The sequence below is a fragment of the Mustela erminea genome, chromosome 2 (genome assembly GCF_009829155.1).
Source record: "Mustela erminea isolate mMusErm1 chromosome 2, mMusErm1.Pri, whole genome shotgun sequence".
Classification (NCBI taxonomy): Eukaryota; Metazoa; Chordata; class Mammalia; order Carnivora; family Mustelidae; genus Mustela; species Mustela erminea.
This window is the reverse complement of record NC_045615.1, coordinates 49,726,846-49,748,466: the sequence shown is the minus strand read 5'-3', so window position 1 is coordinate 49,748,466 and position 21,621 is coordinate 49,726,846. Positions and strand designations below refer to the sequence as shown.

At 34.2% G+C, this 21,621-nt stretch overlaps 1 protein-coding gene across 4 annotated transcripts in view; it reads right to left on the bottom strand.

Annotated features, from left to right (window-relative positions):
- CCSER1 (coiled-coil serine rich protein 1) overlaps positions 1–21,621 on the bottom strand; it is a 1,384,598-nt gene that overhangs the window by 923,256 nt on the left and 439,721 nt on the right. The gene's annotated exons all lie outside the window — the stretch shown is intronic.

Here is a 21,621-nt window from a genome sequence, read left to right as displayed (position 1 = left end):
TTAGTCAGTGTACGAAACAGTCATTAAATTTTTAGCAGAGTAATGTGTGGAAAAAATACCCATATATTTACCCTATTCTAGTTGATAATCAACAATTATTTGAAAATAATTGCATTTTGGAAATCCTCTAACATGGCTTATATTGATATTATATGTAAAAGTAAAGATACTAAGGTCAAAAATTTTCCAAATGTGCAGATCAGGACTCTAAAAATAGTGCAAAAGAGGAGCTTATGGAAATAGTCTTTTTCATTGAGTTTTTCTGAATTTGTTTCCATTTCTTAAAGCCAAGGGGCCTATACAATGAAGACAATTAAATGATAGCATAGCTCAGGCTATTTATGGAAAAAATAATTTAGGACTTGTGCTCAATTTGAATAACTTTTATGTATAATATTTACTGAATTATATGCTAAGGTCACTTAGCAATTTAAATTGAAAAAAAAAAAATAGAGTAGACTTCTAACTTGCCACCAAGACTAGGAAAAGATACCAGTAAGAAATATACCCTCAGTTGGTTTTATTCAATTCTGATTATTCATAATAGTAGATTAACTTTTTAAAGATTTTATTTATTTATTTGAGAGAAAGAGAGAGAGAGAATGTGTGAATGGTGGGGCATGGGTGGAGGGGCAGAGAATCCCTTGCAGACTCTGTGCAGAGCCTGAGTCTGAACTAGATATCCGAACCATGAAATCATGGCATGACCAAAATTGCAAGTCTGATACTTAACCAACTGAGTCACCCAGATGCCCCCACCACAGTACAATTAATTTTTAAAGTATCAGATAAGTAGTAAAACACACTTCTGGATTACACTAAATTGTTCACTTGATCTTCACAGATACATTCATTGATCACAACGGTTGTTTGAAATGGTAAGATAGTAATTACTGTCTTCATTTTGTATTTATAATAAAATACTAAATAGTAATAGGGATGCTTGGGTGGCACAGTCGATTAAGCCACCAACTTGGTTTTGGCTCAGGTCACGATTTTAGGGCAGGAGACTGAGCCCTGCATTGGGCTCCATGCTCAGTTCGAAGTCCACTTCTTCTCTTCCTCTCCCTCCACACTCACTCATGCTCGCCCTCTCTCTAAAATGAATGAATCAATATTTAAAAAAATAGTAACAGCTAAAAATTTTTGAGGGCTTACTTATAGGCCAAATACTGTGTTAATCATTCCATGCATGTAATTCATTGAAACTCTGCAAGTCCAAGAGGTAGATGTAATAAATATCTTAATCTTACATGAGGAAACTGAGGCCCAGATAAGTAACTTATCTCAGAGTTAAAAAGCTAGTAAGAAGTAGACTTGGGATGGATCAATCTAGACACTCTTGCAAGGCTTTTGTTTTCCTACTAAACACATAATGAGCCTATATATAATAACGCTTAATTCATCTCAGGTGGTCTTATAAGGACTTTTGCATGTTAAACCAGTTAATACAACTCGTTTAGGTAGTATTATCATCCCCATTTCATAGTTGAGGAAGTTTAACATGGAGAGGTTAAGTAACATGTAGATGGTCATATAGCAAAGAAGGGACAGAGTTGAGATTTGAATACAGACAAGGCAAGCTCAAAGCAACGACATGAGTCTGTATGTCATGTGAAAAAAAGCAAATAAGCCAGAAACTAAAAACAAAAAGCCAAAAAGATAAAAACAAATGAAACACCTTTCAATTACACAAAGAATCATTTATATTTTCACTTTTACAATGTATTTTATGTAATATGACATTCATCTTAATTATGCACAACTTGTGAACTATGCAATCATTCAAAAGGGTTTCCATTATATTTAAATAGTGTCTTCTGTCCTATTTTCTCCAAGACTGATTAAGAATAAAATGGAATATAAAAATTAGATTTCACAGTATATGTAATAGTTTATTTAAGATAGAACTTTCAAAGATTTATCAGGTTTTAGTTGTGAACTACCCGGGTGTCTGGCTCATAAAAGGTTGACTTGGTAAATAATACAACCGAAATTGAAAAAATGAATATAATAATGAGTGAATGAATAAAACATTTTAATAGTCAATGTACTATATCTCTCATTTGTATATATAAATTTTTATGCAAGGTAAATTGCTATGCATTGCAGGTCTGCTACCCACAGTTCAAAATTTCCTAGCACTCTTACAATAAAGTAATTAAGCTAACGTTTTCCTAATTCCTTTTAGTTAGATTGCTACTTCTTTGGACCTGTTTGTCCAATCACAAATCTAAACATCACTGAAGACTGACAAACGTTTCAGAAATCATAAAGGTGTAAAGTTCTATGACTAATTTCCGGAGTTTACTGAGGTTCTGTGGATTATAGCTTAACATTTACAAATATAAGAAGCCCTGTCATTTTCAGATAGTTAAGAATGGACTATATACAGAAATGCTTGAAATATAAATCAACCATTTGTTTTATAATTCAAAAAACTGAATATACTTCTTAATTCCAACAAGGGAGAATGATGACATGTTTTTCACAATTACAGAAAATATCCATATTGTATCCAGCAGAGAAATGGTGGCTGAAGTTGCCAAGCTTAAGAGGAAACAGTCACTAACCTCAAGAAGCTCACCACAGCTATTAACTTTTAATGAGTGATACCAAAAAATATATTAGTTACAGTTGAACCCTGCACACCATAGATTCGAACTCTGTGGATCCACTTATGTGTGGATGGTTTTCAATAATTACAGTACAATATATAAATGTTTTATCTCCTGTGATTTTCTTCATAACATTTTCTGTTCCCCAGCTTACTTTATTGTAAGACTATAGTATGTAATATACATAACATACAAAGTATATATTAATTGACTGTTACTGGTAATGTTTCCATTCAATCTTAGGTAATTGGTAATTAATTTTGAGGGGGAATCAAAAATTATACACAGATTTTTTTTTTTTTCTAATATACACAGATTCTTGACTGTGCAGGGTGTCAGTGTCTGCAACTCCTGGGCTGTGTAAGGGTCAACTGTAACATTCTTTTGCACATGAAAAACAAATATTTTTACCTCAAAACATTTTATTTGTATGTGAAAAATAGCTGCAAGACCACTGTAATCAAAATCATTCTTAATTAGGTTGAGGTACTTAGTGAAGTGGGCCATTAAAAAGGACTACTACTCAGATGCGTAGGTTAGCACAGCCATCCTGTTGTATATACGTGACCATTATATTTCTGACTGGTAAGTCCCTGAAGCTTACAACTTTTAAATATTTTAAATATCAATCTTTTTAACAATAGACTTTCATTGGGCCAAAAATACCCAAGTGTCTCTGGGTAAATTCAACTTAAAAAAAAAAAAAAATCCCTGTAGTTGACAAAAAAAAAGAGAGAGAAAGAGAAAAAGCTCTACTATGAAGCCACAGTTTCCCCTCTCACAGGCCACTCTTAAGGCCATGAGGAGAAAGCTAGGTTCAGGTACTCCCCTGTTCCTGCATTAGTAGGGATCACTAGACAATATAATCTATGCACTTTGGGACATATTCTCTGTCTGTCAATGCTCTGAATTATTATAGTTTCAGAAAAGTGAACAAATGGGCATTGTATCAAAAAAGTTAGACAGTCCCTTAACTTGGCCAAAAAAACCCAGCAGAGGTTGGGGGTGGAAACTGAGGCCTGATAAAGCAGTTCATTAATCACTGTAACTAGTATAAACAAACAACAACAACATAGTAATATCCACCAAACACATTTATTTACAGTTCACCCTCTCTGTGTCAACTTCATGAATCTTCAGTAGAACTCAGTAATTTTTACACATGCCTTGTTGCTCATGAATGTTGTTCATCTTTATAAATTAGAATTTAACACTTAGCTTTTCCACAGCAAAGGAAGCAATCAACAAAATTAAAGGCAACCTACTGAACAGGAGACTGGATTGCAAATGATACATCCAATAAGATATATCCTATCTAATAAGGAATTAATATCCAAAATACATAATGAACTTATAAAATTCAACCCCCCCAAAAAAATTCAATTAAAAAATGGGCAAAGGACCTAAATAAACATTTTTCTCAAAAAGACATACAGATGACAGACACATGAAAAAATACCCAATATCACACATCATCAGGGAAATGCAAATCAAAAGATGTTACCTTACACCTATCATAATGGCTAAAAGCAAAAAGACAAAAAATAACAAGTGTTGGCAAGATGTAGAGATAAAGGAGTCCTTATATACTGCTGTAAAGAATGTAAATTAGTGTAGCCACTGTAGATAATAGTATGGTGGTTCTTCAAAATGTCAGAAATAGAAATAGCACAGATGCAGTAATTCCACTACTGGGTATTTACCCAAATAAAACAAAAACACTAATTCAAAAAGACATTTGTACTGTTATGTTTATTACAGCACTAATTACAATAGCCAAGACACGGAAGCAACCTAAGTGTCTATCAATAGATAAATGGATAAAGAAGATGTAGCATTTGTATATAATGGAATATTACCCAGGAATAAAAGAGAATGAAATCTTGTTATTTGTGACAAAATGGATGGACCTAGAGGTTATTATGCTAAGTGAAAGAAGTCAGAAGGAGCAAGATAAATATCATGCGATTTCACTTACATGTGGAATTAAAAAAAAAATCAAACAGAAAACCAAAAAACATAAATAGCAGAAATAAATACTTAAATATAGAGAACTGGTAGTTGCCAGAGTAGGGGGATGATGGAGGAATGGGCAAAATGGGTGAAGGGGAACGGAAGGCACAGTCATGGAATGAATAGTGAGTGATGGGGATGAAATATACTGCATTAGGAATATGGTCAGTGGTACTGTGATAGCACTGTAGGGTGACAGAAGGTGAGCACAGCATAATGCATAGAGTTGTCAAATCACTGTTGTACTCCTGAAACTAATGTAATATTGTGTGCCAACTATATTTCAATAATTAATTAGTGAATTAATTAATTTTAAAAAATTCACCTCAATAAGAAAGGACTAGACTCTGTGTTCCAGACAAAATAAAAAAAAAAAAGAGAGGAAAAGAGAGAGAGAGAAATCAAATCATTTTGTCAGCACAGGAATGAAAATTAAGCTAGTCAGATAAAGAGAACATGGAATCAATCTGTATTTCTTACAACTGCACCAAATCTATAGTCATTTCAAAATAAAAAGTTTATTTAAAAAATTACCAACATTTAGATAAAGTTGAAACTTAGGGGCCTTTCTCAGTCTTGTAAATACCACAAAAATGAAGGTTTTGAGTAAGATTAACGGCACAGGTCATAAATGTTCCATTAAACGTATTCTTGAAAGTTTCAACTGTAGAAACTTGAGTTTGAACTGGCACTTTAAACATTTAACTAAAACTACTATAGAAATTCACTTTGTACTTTTGTCACTGGAATTCTTTGTGTGAAAGGAATTTTCTATCAAGCTCGTTCAAAAGTTCTGTTGCAATTCTATTTTCACTATGACAGACAAGTTTAATAAGAAAATATTTATCTTGACATAAACTTAAGCGTGATTAAAGGAGTTTTCTTCACTAGGAAGAAAAAATAAAAGATTATTTTCATGATTTTTTTTTCTCAATTAGTTATAAGGAGCACTAGCAGTTTGATAGTGAGAAATTTTACTTCCACCCACATCATTTGGAAACTTCCCAATATAATGTCCAAATGACTAACAAAATACAAGATCATGTCATTTGCAAAGAATTGATGCTCTTAGCTGTCATAGGAGCTATTCCTTATTTAGTGCACTGACACCCTTCATTATAGCAAATGTCTATGGTCATAAGGGATCTCAATGATTTACACTCTGTAATGTGGCTATGATTTCCGTAGCCGATTTCCAAGGAATGGAAAATAAAAGTGATCTCTATTTGCTCACCATAATAAATAAGCATATGTATACATCTGCCTTCGGAATCTTCATTAAGTAGATCTGCAGAAAATAATACTTTATAAAAACATAACTTTGGAAACTGATTTTTATTTAATTTGCTTTTAAAAAACGGCTGGGTTATTTATGGGGAAATAAATTTCAGCTTGAATAATTCTAAGACAGGCACAAAGATACAAATCTACATTAACAGATTGGCTTTCCAGAACTAAAAACTGTTTGAGAAACTAACTACAAAAATGCTATTGCTGATAAATAAGCCATTCTTCTCAAATTTCCTTTCAAAATATATTGTTGATCTGAAAGTGTCATTTTAGGGGGGAAAAAAACCTTGTATGTCAAATTGTCTTATGGTTGGATATTTAGCTGTATTACTGGAAGTGATAGAACCAGCATCCATCCCTCCACAGTAGTAATAGTAGAGTGGTTATAATAACTTTTTAACACTTAACATTCAGATGTAAATTTACATTTGAGAAGGACTTCACTACTACCTCAAGTAATGGGTAGAAAAAAAGCAAGATATAGAGAAAGGCAAGCTAAAATACACATATCTTAACATAACCAGCAAGGTCATCCATAATGTAGCAACTGTCTGCCTCACCATACCCTATTTTATAACAACTTGTCTCCTTGTTTTTCAAGCTTCAATTACACTGGCCTTCATCTGGGCTCTGAAATGTGCCAGACTTCATCCTGCCTCAGAAACTTTGTATCTGTTTTTCCATCTGCATGAAAAAGTGTTGCTTATCCTTTTACCTTGAGATCTCTCCTTAACATATAACAGTTCTTAAGGAAACCACCTTTGCATCTCTCCAAATGTACACAAGTTCCTCATCTCTATGCTAAGCCTTCTTTTGTAGCACTTAATCACAATGCAGTTAAAACATTAACTTGAAGAGACCTAGGAGAACACAGTGGATTGAGCTGAACTACACTCCACCTCTGTGTCAAATACGAAGAGATACTGGATCAATTATGAGCGCATTTATTTTTAAACATATTACAGTGCAGGAGGGAAAGACAGAAAATTTTCCAGATGCCAAAAGGGCAAAATTAAAACAGCAATAGTTTTATATGAGTTACCACTGTAGTGGTTTTAGAAGGTTGGACTTGGATGCCGTCTGCAAAAACAGAAGCTGCAGTTTTGATGCTGGTGCAGATGTAGGGGAATATCTGCCAGTAACAAAGAAGTCTTACAGTACTGGGAGACAAGAGAGTTCTAAGCTTAAAAAAAAAAAAAAAAAAAAAAAAAAGAAGAAGAAGAAGAAGAAGAAGAAGCGCAAATATCAATCTGATCTACTTTAAAAATAACTCCCAGCTAGAACACTCTTCTTTCTTTAAAGGAAGATCATAAAATACAGATCCTCAGAAATAAGTAATCCATGATGTCTGGCAAATATTCAAATGAATAGACATGCAATGAAGAAAAACGGGAGACAAAAACAATTCACAGACATTATGAGATGACCCTTGTGTTGCTATTATCAGACATGGATTTTAAGCAGCTATGATCATATCAATGTTCAAAGCCTTTAAAGAAAAAGTTGACATAACAAATAAATACATGGTTGATCTCATCAGGGAAATGGAAACTATAAAAAAAGAATGAAAATGAAATTGTAGAATCAACTGATGCAGTTTCTGAAAGGAAAAAAAATTATTTTATGTATTTTATATATATTCTAAATATTCATATATACATATGGCAGACATTGTAGGTTGTCTGCCCACTATTCATTCACACCTCCTTCCTTCTTTAAATTAGAAACAAGAAAAAAAAAAAAAACCTCCCCAACTTATTTAAATGCTGGCTCTATTATGGCTTCAGGAAATGACAGAAAGACTGGTGGGGTGCTTCCTCTCTAGTAAAAAGAGACACAGGAAAATACAGCCATCCTTCCTTTGGATATTATTTTGACTTGATGTACTTTTTAAAACTACTGGTGGATTCTGCATAGGAAGAGACTCAACTGTGAAAAAAACTGAAGAGAAAAAATTTGGGGTAGACCTGGCTCCCTGATAATGTCATTGTTTCTTCGAGTCAACCAACACTGAAGACCGTAAATTTCTTGTTGGACAGGGTAACATGTTTTTTGACTATTTAATGAAACTGGAATTAGGTTTTTCTTTCACTTGAAGCTGAAATCATTCTAACTAGTTAAACTATTAAAGAATAGATTCCTAAGAACATTAAACCTAGAAATAACAGTGAGATTACATAATCACTTGTGTAAGTTTCTGTTTAATAACTATAGTTGGGGCTCACATGTTCCAAGGAAGTAGAAATAATACTTAACTTTCTCATTCATTAATGTATCCACCAACCTTTATTGTACAATTATATGTAATATTCATACCAAATAAATAATTACATCAATACTAGAAAAAGCATTATAGGACATCTAGTTTAACATTCACATTTTAAAAAGAAGTTCAAGCCTGAAGTAATTTTCTAAGTGCCACACACTGCAAGGTGAAGAACTCGGGTCTCCTGATTTCTAGTCCAGTGCTCTTTTCTTCATACTGCATCATCTTTTTTTTTTTAAGATTTTATTTATTTATTTGATAGAGATTACAAGTAGTCAGAAAGGCAGGCAGAGAGAGAGGAGGAAGCAGGTTCCCCGCTGAGCAGAGAGCCCAATGTGGGGTTTGATCCCAGGCCCCTGGGATCATAACCTGAGCCGAAGGCAGAGGCTTTAACCCACTGAGCCACCCAGGTGCCCCTGCATCATCTTTTAATAGTATTAAAATTTCAGATATGCCTACATTTATCTCTTCTAAGTTGTCTGCTGGAATAGTAAAATATTAAGTTACAGTCTTAGGGAATGATATTAAATAGTAAAAACTCTACTTCCATAGAAAAGTTTTCATTTCCTTCTCCAAAATTTTAGAGATAGTAAATGTTTCATGAGTGCGAACCTGCTCATACAAAGTGTGAAAGTACATGTTTACAAAGAAAAGTCTGACTTGATCATCTATGTTTAGTACCTTTCCCTCATGCCATTGATGTCATTCACATTTCTCCCTTTCATTCTCTACTTCTGTTTTTACGTGTGATTTAAGATCCTCCTTAAAAAGCATTTCACACTATTGAAAAAATTTGAATTAATGCATGTAGAGTTAAGTAGAGAATTGCCTATTGTGAACTTCTTTTTTAAAATAAACTTCTTTTCAACAATAAGAGTCATATTTTTAGTGTGGTAGTATCAATAAGATGAGTATTATTTTTAGACATTGAAATCACATTATTGATAATAATTTAATTTCCAATGCTATTTGTTTCCTGCCCTATTTCCTTCAATATCAGGATAATAAGCCACAAAAATACAATGTCTTGTTTCAGATCCATATCATGAAGGGATCAGATTAATCTTTTGGAACCAAACCAGCACCATAAAATGCATCCTATTTCATTATCACGGAAAATAGTTAGAACCTACTGTTATTGTTTTAAGAGCTTGTATTTTAAAATTCTCCATTTTCGACCATTTTAGGAGAGCATGTAATTCTTTTTTAAATATAGTTAAAGGAAATTTTTAAAAATATGTTACAATATATTTGCTTTTGAAAATTTATGTTATGTAAGAACTTCTTAAAAACAAAATTAGAGAATGCCTCTAATTTATCTCTAGATACCTAAGCAACCTTTATAAAATAAAGTATTTTATAAATATAAGCAGCTGGGATTGACTACAATGTATTAACATAGGCTATAAAGTTGTCTCTAAGTAAGCTTTTATTGAATATCTAACATTAATGATATGTTAAAAGTTATACAACTTACAGGCAACTATCTAGTTTTCAAAGATTGTTCTATGCCCTTCACCTTTCAAAAATATTAGAGGTCTGGCAATCTCAGTGTGATAAGTGACAGTCGTGAAAATATAATCTAGGAAGTCATGTTCTCAAACAGAAAATCAATTCTTGCTCGGTAGCTTGGCATAAAGGCAATACCTAAAATTATTGACATAATACATACTGGTTAGGAAACTATAAAACTTTCAATACTTTCAAAGCTAAAAGAGTAAGAGATAATGACTCTGAGTAAATTTCAGAGCCACAGAATGTTATCGATTTGAGAAAGATTAATAAAAGCCTACGTTAATCTTACCAGCTAAATTCTCCATATTCCGTTCTTGAGGTAACAAAAGGCATTATGATGATCTATACCCAATTTCATCTAGAAAAATAAGATTTCCTATATGATACAAAATCAAGTATTCTCAAATATCTTGACAGACCCACTCACACATACCCAGAAATGATGTGGGTTACTTTTAAATACATTAATTCCAGGGCTAAATCTCTAGCCCTCTGTTTCATAATCTCATTTTGCTGTGTCACCCATTTAGACTTTGCAAGACAAAACATGAAGCACAATAGCAGAACAGATTAAACATACCTTCTTATGTTCACTGTCCATAATTTTTCCCGGTATATATGTGACATTTGATAGAGCAAGACTAATAAAAATCTCTCTTTTAAAACTGGATTAGGCCCACCCCTCTCCTAGAAAGCCATCTTCAATCCTTCCTCCTACTTCATGCTCTAGAGTTGCCTCTTCGCTAGTAACACTAAAGAAGGCGGAGACCCTCTTTTAGTGATCACTGTATTTCCAAATGCCTTGCTTCAAGCAGTCTCTCAATAGGCATTGTTAAATTAACCAGTACTTGCTGAATGAATTACTTAGTACATGTTCATCTTACATGAACTAAACACATGTATTAAGAATTCTACATTATTAACCTTAAGCAATAGGTTTACGCATCACAATTTCCCATGAAGTACTTTTCAGATTTATCTTTGGAACCTTCCCAAGGCAAAACTGTTCAAGGTTGTAAAAATATTCTGGGCCAGTGGATTAGGGGTTAGACAGAGACAGGAGAGATTAACATCAAGTAGAATAAAAACAGTAACAGTGAAGGAAGTACCACTACTAATAAAGAAAACTAGGATGGAATATGAGTCTAGACCTCAAGTGGATGCACAAAGAGAAAGTGGAGGTGGGAACTGTTACGGTTTCTGGGTTTAAATCTAGCTCCTTCTGAGTTCTCAGTGTGAACTTTTTTTCGTGTTAAATAAAGTGGTAGTGGGGGCACAGTTGTTGGAGTGAGGATAACCTCAGTTTTAATAATATAGAAAACAATGTAGCTTCCCACTTATCTTGAAAATCTATTCTACTAAACGAGAAGGGTATAATTTCACTCCAGCCAATAAGCTGCCCCCAAACTGTAATTCTAGATATTAAGTGGCTTTTGGAATCATGAGTATACTGGAATGAGTAATGACTTTCTGCCTGAAGTTAAGATTCAGATAAATTAGAAGGCACCTGAAAAATCAAGAATAGGTTTATTTTCTTTAAATTTATTTTCTTTAAATATCATTCCTAGTTGAATCTTAAATTATATTGACATTCAAGATTTTTATTAGTTGGCTATGATATCAGTAACACACTATGAGCTGTAATTCAGTTAACCAAACCTACAGAAATCTTTCAATTTGGATTACAAGTCTACAGTTCAACCTGTTGATGGCTGGTGTGAAGAGCAGTTGTATTGTGTGAGAAATCGACACGACTCAGCCATCTGAAAACAGAGCCAGAGCAGTCACTGTAGTGAAACTGCCTTGCCCATCTTTCTTTGAAGTGGTCCAAAACCATTGGGCTGGGTAAAATGGTAATGTTTTAAGCAACTGCTTGAGAAGTCAGTAGGAGAATGAATATCCTGATTATAAGAATTAGTAGTCAATCGATGTATAACCCAGAGTAGCTTAGTTTGTAATGCCCACAGAAAACTTAGTTTCTTTTCTTCAAATCATGTAATTGTCCCCTTTCCTTTTTCCTCAGGAAAGCCCTTGATTTCACCCTACAAGCAGGACATTATGAGTTTCAGCTTGAATCTCTGCTCTCCAAATCACAATTCTTTGATCCAAATAAACACTGGGATTCTAAATAAACATTGGCTTGTGTCTTTTATTTTCAGGTTAACACGTGGATAATTTTTAGAATATAACTTGCCCTGCAAACCCAACACTGTAATAGACTGCTCCTAACAGAACACTCAGATGTGGACTTGGATAATAAAAATTCACAATTCTTTTATTTTTTTAAAAAAACTAATGATTCAATATGTTTAAATCTTTAGGAATTCCTGGTGTAGCATTAACATGATAGTAACTGAAAAATCCTGACAAATAATCCTCTAACTTGGCTTAAACCTGTATTTTCTAAGCTAAGTTGAACATTCATTCATTCATTCTTTCAATACCTACTTATTAATTACTCATAATAGTGGTCAATGTCCTAAGAAAGTAGGTATATAAAATATCATAATAAATAATTTCCTAGGAAGATGTCTGGATGGCTTCCTATAAAACTGCCACCAAAAAAGTGCTGAATTAATTTCAAATCTCAATGCTAGATGTATAATAGTAAACAGTATGATTAGCAAAAAGACAAGGAACACGAAGCATCAACAAATGGTGCTGATTCTAAAAACGTAGTTTTTGGTAAGGAGTAATAAATTTAACCATGGATGGGCAAAAACGATAAAGGATGTCTACCAAATTTTTTCCCTCTGAAATAGAGAAACCATTGGGCTTCATATCAATAACAGGCCAGATTATTGGTGTAAATGAAAAGCATATTAACATGGTTTATACATAATTACACATCACGGAACTGTCAAAGTACAAATATCTGTTGCAAGGAACAAACAAAAAATCCTTGAGGCTAGTAAAAGAATATGAGACCAGACCTTGAAAGGAATGACATGAAGTGAGAATGCCATTCCGAAGTGATTTAAATGATTTGGTTTAAAGTAGCTGAATTACCTTTCCATTATTCATAGGAACAGCATCAGCACAGACAAATACTACAATCATACATATAAACATGATATGTGCCTATAAATCATAAGGTTAGATAAGTTAGAAGCTGCAAAATGTTTTAGGTTTCTCTTGATGAATCTTTTCCTAACCCCTGTCTAGAAGACACAGACACTTAGATTGTCGGACTCTATCTTTGGCTCCAATATATTCCTCTTTGAATGTTATCTCAGATTCTTTCTCTCTATGCTGAAGTGTACTTGACATTTAAAACCAGATAACAGTGGTTGCTGGTGGCAGAGGATGGTTTCTCTTTTACACAAGTAGCAGAAAAACAGATTGTTATCAATGTCCAATTGCTTTTGAAACAGAGATGATGATGAAAAAGAAAATACACAGCCCTTTTCTTTATGCAACTGAAAAACCACTGATAAAAGAACACCTCCACTTTACTCTTTCCTCTCCAGAAAAAACTATCCACTTAGAAAGGGTAACAGGAAAACAAATTCCTCAGAAAGAAATGAAGCTCCATTCTAAAACACATCTTCCCAAAATGACAAGGTTGGGTTGTTTTAATTACTTTTTGATGCCTGAAAAGAATAAAATTTGTTTTCCTTAATCATCAGTCCAAATTATACCTTAAATTATGTCACCTTTTAAGATGTTTTAATAGTATGGATGCCGGGGTGGCTCAGCTGGTTGAGCCTTCCGGCTCGGGTCACAATCCGAGAGTCCCATGACTAAGTCCCCCATCAGCAGCCTGCTCAGTAGGGAGTCAACATCTTCCTCTGACCCTACAGCCTCTCATGCACTCTCTCTCTCACTCGCTTTCTCTCTCTCAAATAAATAAAATCTTTTAAAAATATATTTTAATAGTCAATTATTGCATTAATAATTTACAGAGGAGGAATCTCAGGCACAGAGACGGGACAGAATGCAAATAGCAAAACTGGTCTTTCGATCCAAAGATTCTGATTCCACAGTCCATATCCTAACCCTCTGTTCCTTCTATAGACAGCTTCTTGGAAAAAAATTCAAGGAACTCACTGAGCCAGACTCTCAAAGCCATATATACTTACTGATTGGAAAAATGTAAGCTAATCTTATCTCAGAGTGATTTTTATGATTTTTTAAAATTTTTTTCATCTAAAATATTTTCTCAACCCTATTCTTCAATAGTTTTATGAAAGAGTAGGAGATTATAGTAATTGGTATTGGGAAATTAAACTAAAATAATTTTGTTAAAAGAAAGACTCTTAGAATCATTAACGTTAACAATTTTGGAATACTTAAAGCAGACTGCGTATGACCCATGGGAGGTGCTACTAGAGAAGTGTTATAAACTATTCATGTTCTTAGAGACAACCTCTTAGAAGCTGATCATAATAGTCCCAGAATTGATTCCCTTTTTCCTCTTTCTTCTTATGTGAACATCTGTTTGTGTTTTTTGTTTTTTTTTCCCTGAACAGGAAGAAATTCTTCCCCTTTCTTTGATAATAATGCCTTTACTTTCCTTTACAAAAGTCCCTCCTCTCCTCACTGACTGAATGGGATTGCTTTGCAAGGTATGCACACCCCCTCCCCAACCTTGTTCTATGTGGTAATGTGACTCAGACTTGGCATACAAACTCTAATTCCTAGAAATATGAATTTTGAGCAACACAGCACTGGGACAGAAAACCATTTTAACTGACTTACTCTAACAGTAGAGTCTTGAAGAGCTAATCTATTCATTCCCATAACCTCAGCCAGATTCATGGCCTTGCATCCTGTCCAGTCATAGCATCTGGCTCTTAGAAGGGTCCTGCCCTTGGTTTGATGGTCTGCTGTACCACCTTGAAATTCTCCGCAATTTTTGAACAAGGAAACTTGCATTTTCATTTTTCACTGGCCCCCGGAAATTATATAGCTGTCATGTTATATGACTTCCCTGAGATTACCAGGTTTCTATTCTTCTTGAGGACTGTTTGGCTTTTCCTTAATTCTTTGAGGCACTGTGTATCATATATGTGTGTGTGTGTGTGTGTGTGTGTGTGTGTGTGTGTGTGTGTGTGTGTATGACATGATACATATATAATTATGCATATATAATTATATCATATTACATAAATATACATTTTTTTCCTTAAATGAAAGTGAAAGAAGGTTTCTGGGGCTTGTATCGAAGACCCCTGTGTTTTACATTTGTCAGGCCCAAGACTAAACTGTAAAATGTAATATAGTTTCTCCAACGCCCTCACACCCTTCGGTGCATTCCTGTCAGGTCCCTTCTTGTGATCTTAAGGTTTGGTTTAGAGGATTACTGCTCCCTGGATATTTAGAATTCATTACTGGGATGCTGTAAGTCAGAGGCCATTTTCTTCTTCTAACTCTTCTGTCAAACACACTGATGCTGTGTCCTGGCCCTCACCACCCTGACCCTTCTTAGGTAATTAATCCACCATATGTGTTGTAGATGATAAAGGACTGGTCAACATTTTTACAGATCACTTCTTGTTCAGAAGGAATAACTGCACACACAAAAGTTTAAGGCATACTGTCTGCTTAATACAGATATTTTGTGGCTTTAGTTTTCTCAAATCTCACTAAATATGGAGTCACATATTCTTCCAATTTCTCCTGCATTTAGAAGGAAAAATATGTTGCTGGTTCTAAGACTAGTGTTTCTTGACCTTTCTCACCAAGAAAAATAAAGTGGCTAGAGGTTAGTGCTAGAAATTTTACAGGTTTTGTTTTAATGTGGAATTTTCCCAAAACGAAGTTGCATGTATTATAAATCTTCTAAGTTTTGTTACATGGCCTAAGTTTCTTTGCGCGGTTAACTTCAATAAATTGACCTTAACTCATCTTCCCTTTTTATTCATTAGAAAGGTAAAAATTAATGGTTGTTTTCTGTGATTACCTTGTCTTTCAAATGATAGATTATCTCCTATTCTCCAAGTATATTGCCCAATTTAATTATCGACAGGAACTTTAGGATATGTTTCCAACCATTTTTTTTACATGATCTATTTGGTATGCCCCTCCCCCCTTTTTTCTATATTCCTTCTAAAAACTTTCCCATAAACTACAATCTTATCTGGAGATAAACAAAAAAACATAATCAAATGCAATTAATTTAAATTGCATTTTTATTGAGCAAGCAATAGAAATATCAGCCATTGGCCTATATGTAACTATAATTGTTATCTAAAAGAAAATAATAGAAAAATTGACAAAGTGAAAGTAAAGAATATATCTAATCTAATACATATATAATAAATACACATTATGTATTTATATATAAAAAGTGGGATTATATAAATATCCCTATCCCTATGCACATACACATAAGTGAAATATGCCAACGATATAAGAACTGAACTTATATTTTGGAAAATGTCTGTCTTTGGTTTTAAAACACCAGACAGACTAAGCATCGGTGAATGAGTATCTTCCACTCCCAGGATCATTTTGTTCTTTCTCTGCAACTGACTGAGATCTGAATAAATCCCACTGATCTTGAAGGGATGTTAAAGCATCAAAGGGATAAAGCACTCTGCCTTCAACCTCTGGCTCATGTACTAAAAAAAAAAATCTCCTGATTTACATCTCAGCTCCTTTAGGTCACAAGAAAGAAACTAGAAAACATTAGTCACCAAAATAGGGCAATCATTAAAGAAAGATGACATATCTTCATTTTTTAAAAATAACTTTATCATTATTGACTGTTTTTGTTTGTTAAAAATATTAATGGATGACATTGCTTTGAGATAGAATTTTTCAGCTGCACAGAAATACAATTCAATCTATCATCTCTACTATACATGCTACTTTTATCCAGTTCATATTAATCAATATGATATTTGCCTGCATAAAGGGCAACCTCTTTTTTAATCAAAAACTAAAATGTTTAAAATAATTTATTTAAAGATTTATTTATTTGAAAGAGACAGAGAATATGGGGAGGGTCTGAGGGAGAGAGAGAAATCCTCAAGCAGACTTCCCGCTGAGTGTGGAGAGACTAAGAGCTGGATCTCAGGACCCTGAGATCATGACCTGAGCCAAAATCATGAGTTGGACACTTAAATGATTAAGCTACCCAGGGGCTCCCACAATAATTTTGACAGACAGAGTTTACTGTTGTATTGTTTAGAGTAATTACATCTAGGTATTCTTACATTTTTAGAAGCAAATTATTCAAGTGGTACAATAAATAGGATAAAACTTATCTGTTTTAGCAACTGAAGTAGATCAATAGCCTCACTATCAACTTGCCAGTTCTAAAGAACAAAAACACTTAAATTGTTTGTATCATACTGCATTTATTAATCTATCTATCTATATGATTATGTATAAGCACAGGCTATAAAGTAGCTTTTTATAGTTGTTTGGAAATACTCTTCCTTAATGTTTAAGATCCAATCATTAGACATGACATCAGAAGTATATGTGCTGCCGAAGCGAGCACAGACATGACATCAGAAGAACAGCAGAATTTTTGACTCTGACAGAACGGCAGTTTCCTTGTAATCTTTTGTGATTAGTGTTTCTTGAAATCACATATTCAAATTGATATTCTGTATGTGTAAATATGACTTTTTCTTCTGTAAATAATACTTTTTCCAACCAAAACCACGAGTCAATATGAATCATATATGATTCAAATGAGGAATAAAATAATTTGAAGCATAAATCGAGTATTTTTCTTAATTTTTTTTTAAGATTTTATTTAGTTATTTGACAGAGAGAGATCACAAGCAGGCAGAGAGGCAGGCAGAGAGAGAGGAGGAAGCAGGCTCCCTGCTGAGCAGAGAGCCCGATGCGGGGCTCGATCCCAGGACTCCGAGACCACGACCCAAGCCAAAGGCAGCAGTTTAACCCACTGAGCCACCCAGGTGCTCCTAAACTGAGTATTTTAAAACCAATGACTCACTGTGTGCCAGTGGTTACTAAAGCACAAGTCCTATTGGACTGCCTTTACCTGGGTTCAGTAGTCTCACCTACTTTTATTTGTGAATTTTTTCTGAGTGTTCACCTATACAAAGTATTTCTAAGATAGCTACATAAACTGGCTACCTAGGTACATATCTGTGTGTGTGTGTGTGTGTGTGTGTGTGTGTGTGTGTACAGATAGATATATCTGATATCTAATAGCTATCTTAGTTGCACGATACATGAATGCTGTAAGGCATCATATACCATATACTGATACAATGTGCAAAAGTTATAAAACAGTTGTGCCAAGTGTCCCCATTGCAATTTGAGGTTTGTTTTTAAATAGATTATTTTATTTCTTTTCCCAGGGCATGTTCTCCTTTCTCTGTCAGGAGGGAAAGAACTGCTCTTTTTTGATGTGTCCCTTCCCTTTTTTTCTGAAAAAGGAGCACTGGTATAGTCATCATATGGCAGACTGGAAAATTTCACATTAGTATTTAAATATAACTAGCATATAATTCTTTTTTTTTAATTAATTAATTTATTTTTAGAAAAACAGTATTCATTATTTTTTCACCATACCCAGTGCTCCATGCAATCCGTGCCCTCTATAATACCCACCACCTGGTGGTGGGTACATCTTCCTTATCCATTTGTCCGCTGAAGGGCATCTTGGTTCTTTCCGTAGTTTGGCGACCGTGTAATTCTTTTTAACAGCATGTCAAAATCATCTTAATTCTCTTACAGAGGAAATATATAAACCAATCAGCATCCGAACAGTGAAGAGAAAAATGAAAAAATTCAACCTTTATTAAGGCCTAGAGAAAGATTCATGCAATGCAGCCTGATTTCTATCCTCAATATTCTCATTAAACTAGCAAGGGAGGTGTTCAGAACACATATCTATGTATAAATATATGGCAAAATAAGAAAAACTGATCACACCTCTACTATGACCAAGTACAGTACACATCCAAGATCCAGTTATTATAGGTAACTCCAGGAACCAGGATTCTAGCTTGGAAGCAGCAGCATTTGATGCAGGTATAGGATGTTAGTATTATCAAAACAAATGGGGCAAAGTGGGGCAAGAATCCCATATGAGAGAGCACAAAATGAACAAAATCATGAGGGAACGGTATGTGTATAGAAAGATCAGTTTAGAAAATTAAGATGGAATGAAATCCTGGCAGCCCATACATGCCCAGACAAAATTTGTTTGGTTTTAGAGCTAATGAAGCACTTTTTTTAATTTTAGAAAAGAGGAGTTAGGGGTTTCATCTTTCTCTTAGGAAAGATAAGTCTGGAGGTAATAAGAAGAAAGGCTTAGAGTGATGATGCTTATTTGTGAAAGATAATTTTTCAAATGTAACTGATGCAAAAACACTTTGAGATATATGAAGCGCCTTCTAAATGTAAGGTAGTAAAAGTCAATAGAGAAATACATAACCTGATTTATGTCAAGGTTAACGCCATTTCAAATATTAAGGACACCTGTATTATTGCATCTAACTGATAGACCTATAGATCAGTGTTTTCCGAACTTACTTTCCAGCAAGAATCACCTGAGGTATTAGTTAAAAACATGAATATCAAACCTACTGAAGCAGAGTCTTCTGGGTAGGCACCTGGTAAGCTGAATTTTTAACAAGTTATTTCAAATGATTATTAACTAAGGAGAATAAGAGAAATACTGCCATCTTGTTTCATAAGTGACTCTTAATCTCACAAAACAAACTGAGGGTTGCTGAGGGGAGGGGGTTTGGGAGACGGGGGTGGGATTATGGACATTGGGGAGGGTATGTGCTTTGGTGAGTGCTGTGAAGTGTGTAAACCTGGTGATCCACAGACCTGTACCCCCGGGGATAAAAATATATGTATATAAAAAATAATAAAAAAAAAAAAAAAGAAAGAGAGAAATACTGCCATCTAGATTAGTGCTTCTGATGCAGAAGAATGTGTCATGGCCCTTCTGGGTTTCTAATAAACTCGGGTGATATAAATGCTGCTGATCACATAGCCTACACTTTGTGTAGCTAGGGACTAAACTGTTACTTCTCTCTAAATGAGGAGCTTAAATGAGTTACTATCACTCACAGATAGTATAGCTCTGTCCAATAAGAATGCCTAGAAGTAATGATAAACAAAAAACAACAAACACATCTAGCACCCAGATCTAGGTTTCTAAAACCATATTCATAGTCTTTGAAAAGTACTTCATGGCTCTTTGGAAAAGTAGTTGATTCTAGAATGGGACGGGGAAGTACAGGATGAAGAATTCTGTGGTGCCAGCAAGTAAAGGAATGCTCAAAAATGGATGGTGACATGTCAAAAGGTAACAGAAGCTAACCTAAAATAAGCTCCCAATGACCAAAGCTGAAATAATTTGAGCAACAAAAGAAACATCAAAATATTGGATTGTATCTACAAAATACAATAAATATCATGAACCCATACTAATAGAAATAACTGAGTACATATATAAATGGGGAAAGGGACAGTCTCCCTTAAATCCCAATTTCCCCCATTTCCAATGACGAAAATAGAAAACCACCAACCAAACACAAGAAAACTATTATGGAAGGCAAGATCCACCCATGGATGCTAAAACAGTGGAGGGAAATTTGAAGAGAAATGGATATGCACATAGCTTAAAATATCTCCCCCAGGATATATAATATTTAAAAAGAACACAACAGTGACTTTATAATGGAGAAATCTGATAGGCAACATCTTCACCAAATGATCAAGATTAAGGTCACCATTTACAGATGTATCAATATCATAGTTTATATTAGACTATATTAATTCTTTTTTGCCAAAAATTAGTAACTTCAATATAATGAGAAAAAAATATAAGGCAATTTCAAATTAAGGAATGATTTATAAAATACGGGATGATTTATAAAATACCTGACCAGTCCTTCTGAAGAGGAAGGAAAGACTGAGAAATTGGCCCAGAATGGGGAAGGCTAAGAAGAACAGCAAAACTAAATGTGATGTGGGATCCTGACTTGGATCATATAACAGAAAAAGGAAAAAAGCCGAGGTAATCCAAGCAAGGTCTGTGGTGTGATTCATATATCATATCAACATTAATGTATTAATTTTGGTCCCTTTACTATATGGTATGGTACCATTAAGGCAATCTGGATGAAGGATATATGAGAACACAAATACTCTTTTCTTTTTTTTTACAATCTTCTAATTTTTTCCTTTTTATTAAAATATTTTTACAAGATTTATTTATTTATTTTAGTGAAGGAGTGTGTGCATGTTGGGGGAGGGGCAAAGGGAGAGAATCTGAGTGTGGAGTGCCATGAGGGGCTCTATCTCAGGACCCATGAGATCACGACCTGAACTGAAACCAAGAGTGGGATGCTTCACCGACTAAGCCCACCAGGGACCCTAAGTACTTTTTTCTTTCAAAATAAAGTTACAAAGGGAGTTAAAAGTAATTAGTCATGTTATTAAAGAAAGAAGTTCTCAAATGTCTTCGTTTTAAAGAATTCCTAAGAAACTGACTTCTAATCAGGATAGCCAGGTTCATTTACTTCTTTCCCACACTTACACCTGATTATTATCAAAACTGTTAAGTCACTAAAGATGCTTAGAAGCATCTCTGAGTAAGTAACCTCATACCATTTAAATTTGATCTGTGAAAATTTTAGGCCTCAATAAATGATGAAGAAGATTATTAGTGACATACAAAAATAACATTTTCTTATTTGCTTCATAGGCATGTGAGAATTATTTCACACATTATAGTTATGTTTTCCTTTTCTTGTTATTTGGAAGATTTGTAAGTGTGAATATACTTTTAAAATGCAGTGAAAAGATAAACTGCTTTATAATAAAATAGATGTTTCTAAAGAACAGGCAGTAGTAGAAGGCCTATATTAAAAAACCCTTCTGAAGGGGTGCCTGGGTGGCTCAGTGGGTTAAAGCCTTCGGCTCAGGTCTTGATCCCAGGGTTCTGGGATCGAGCCCCGAATCGGG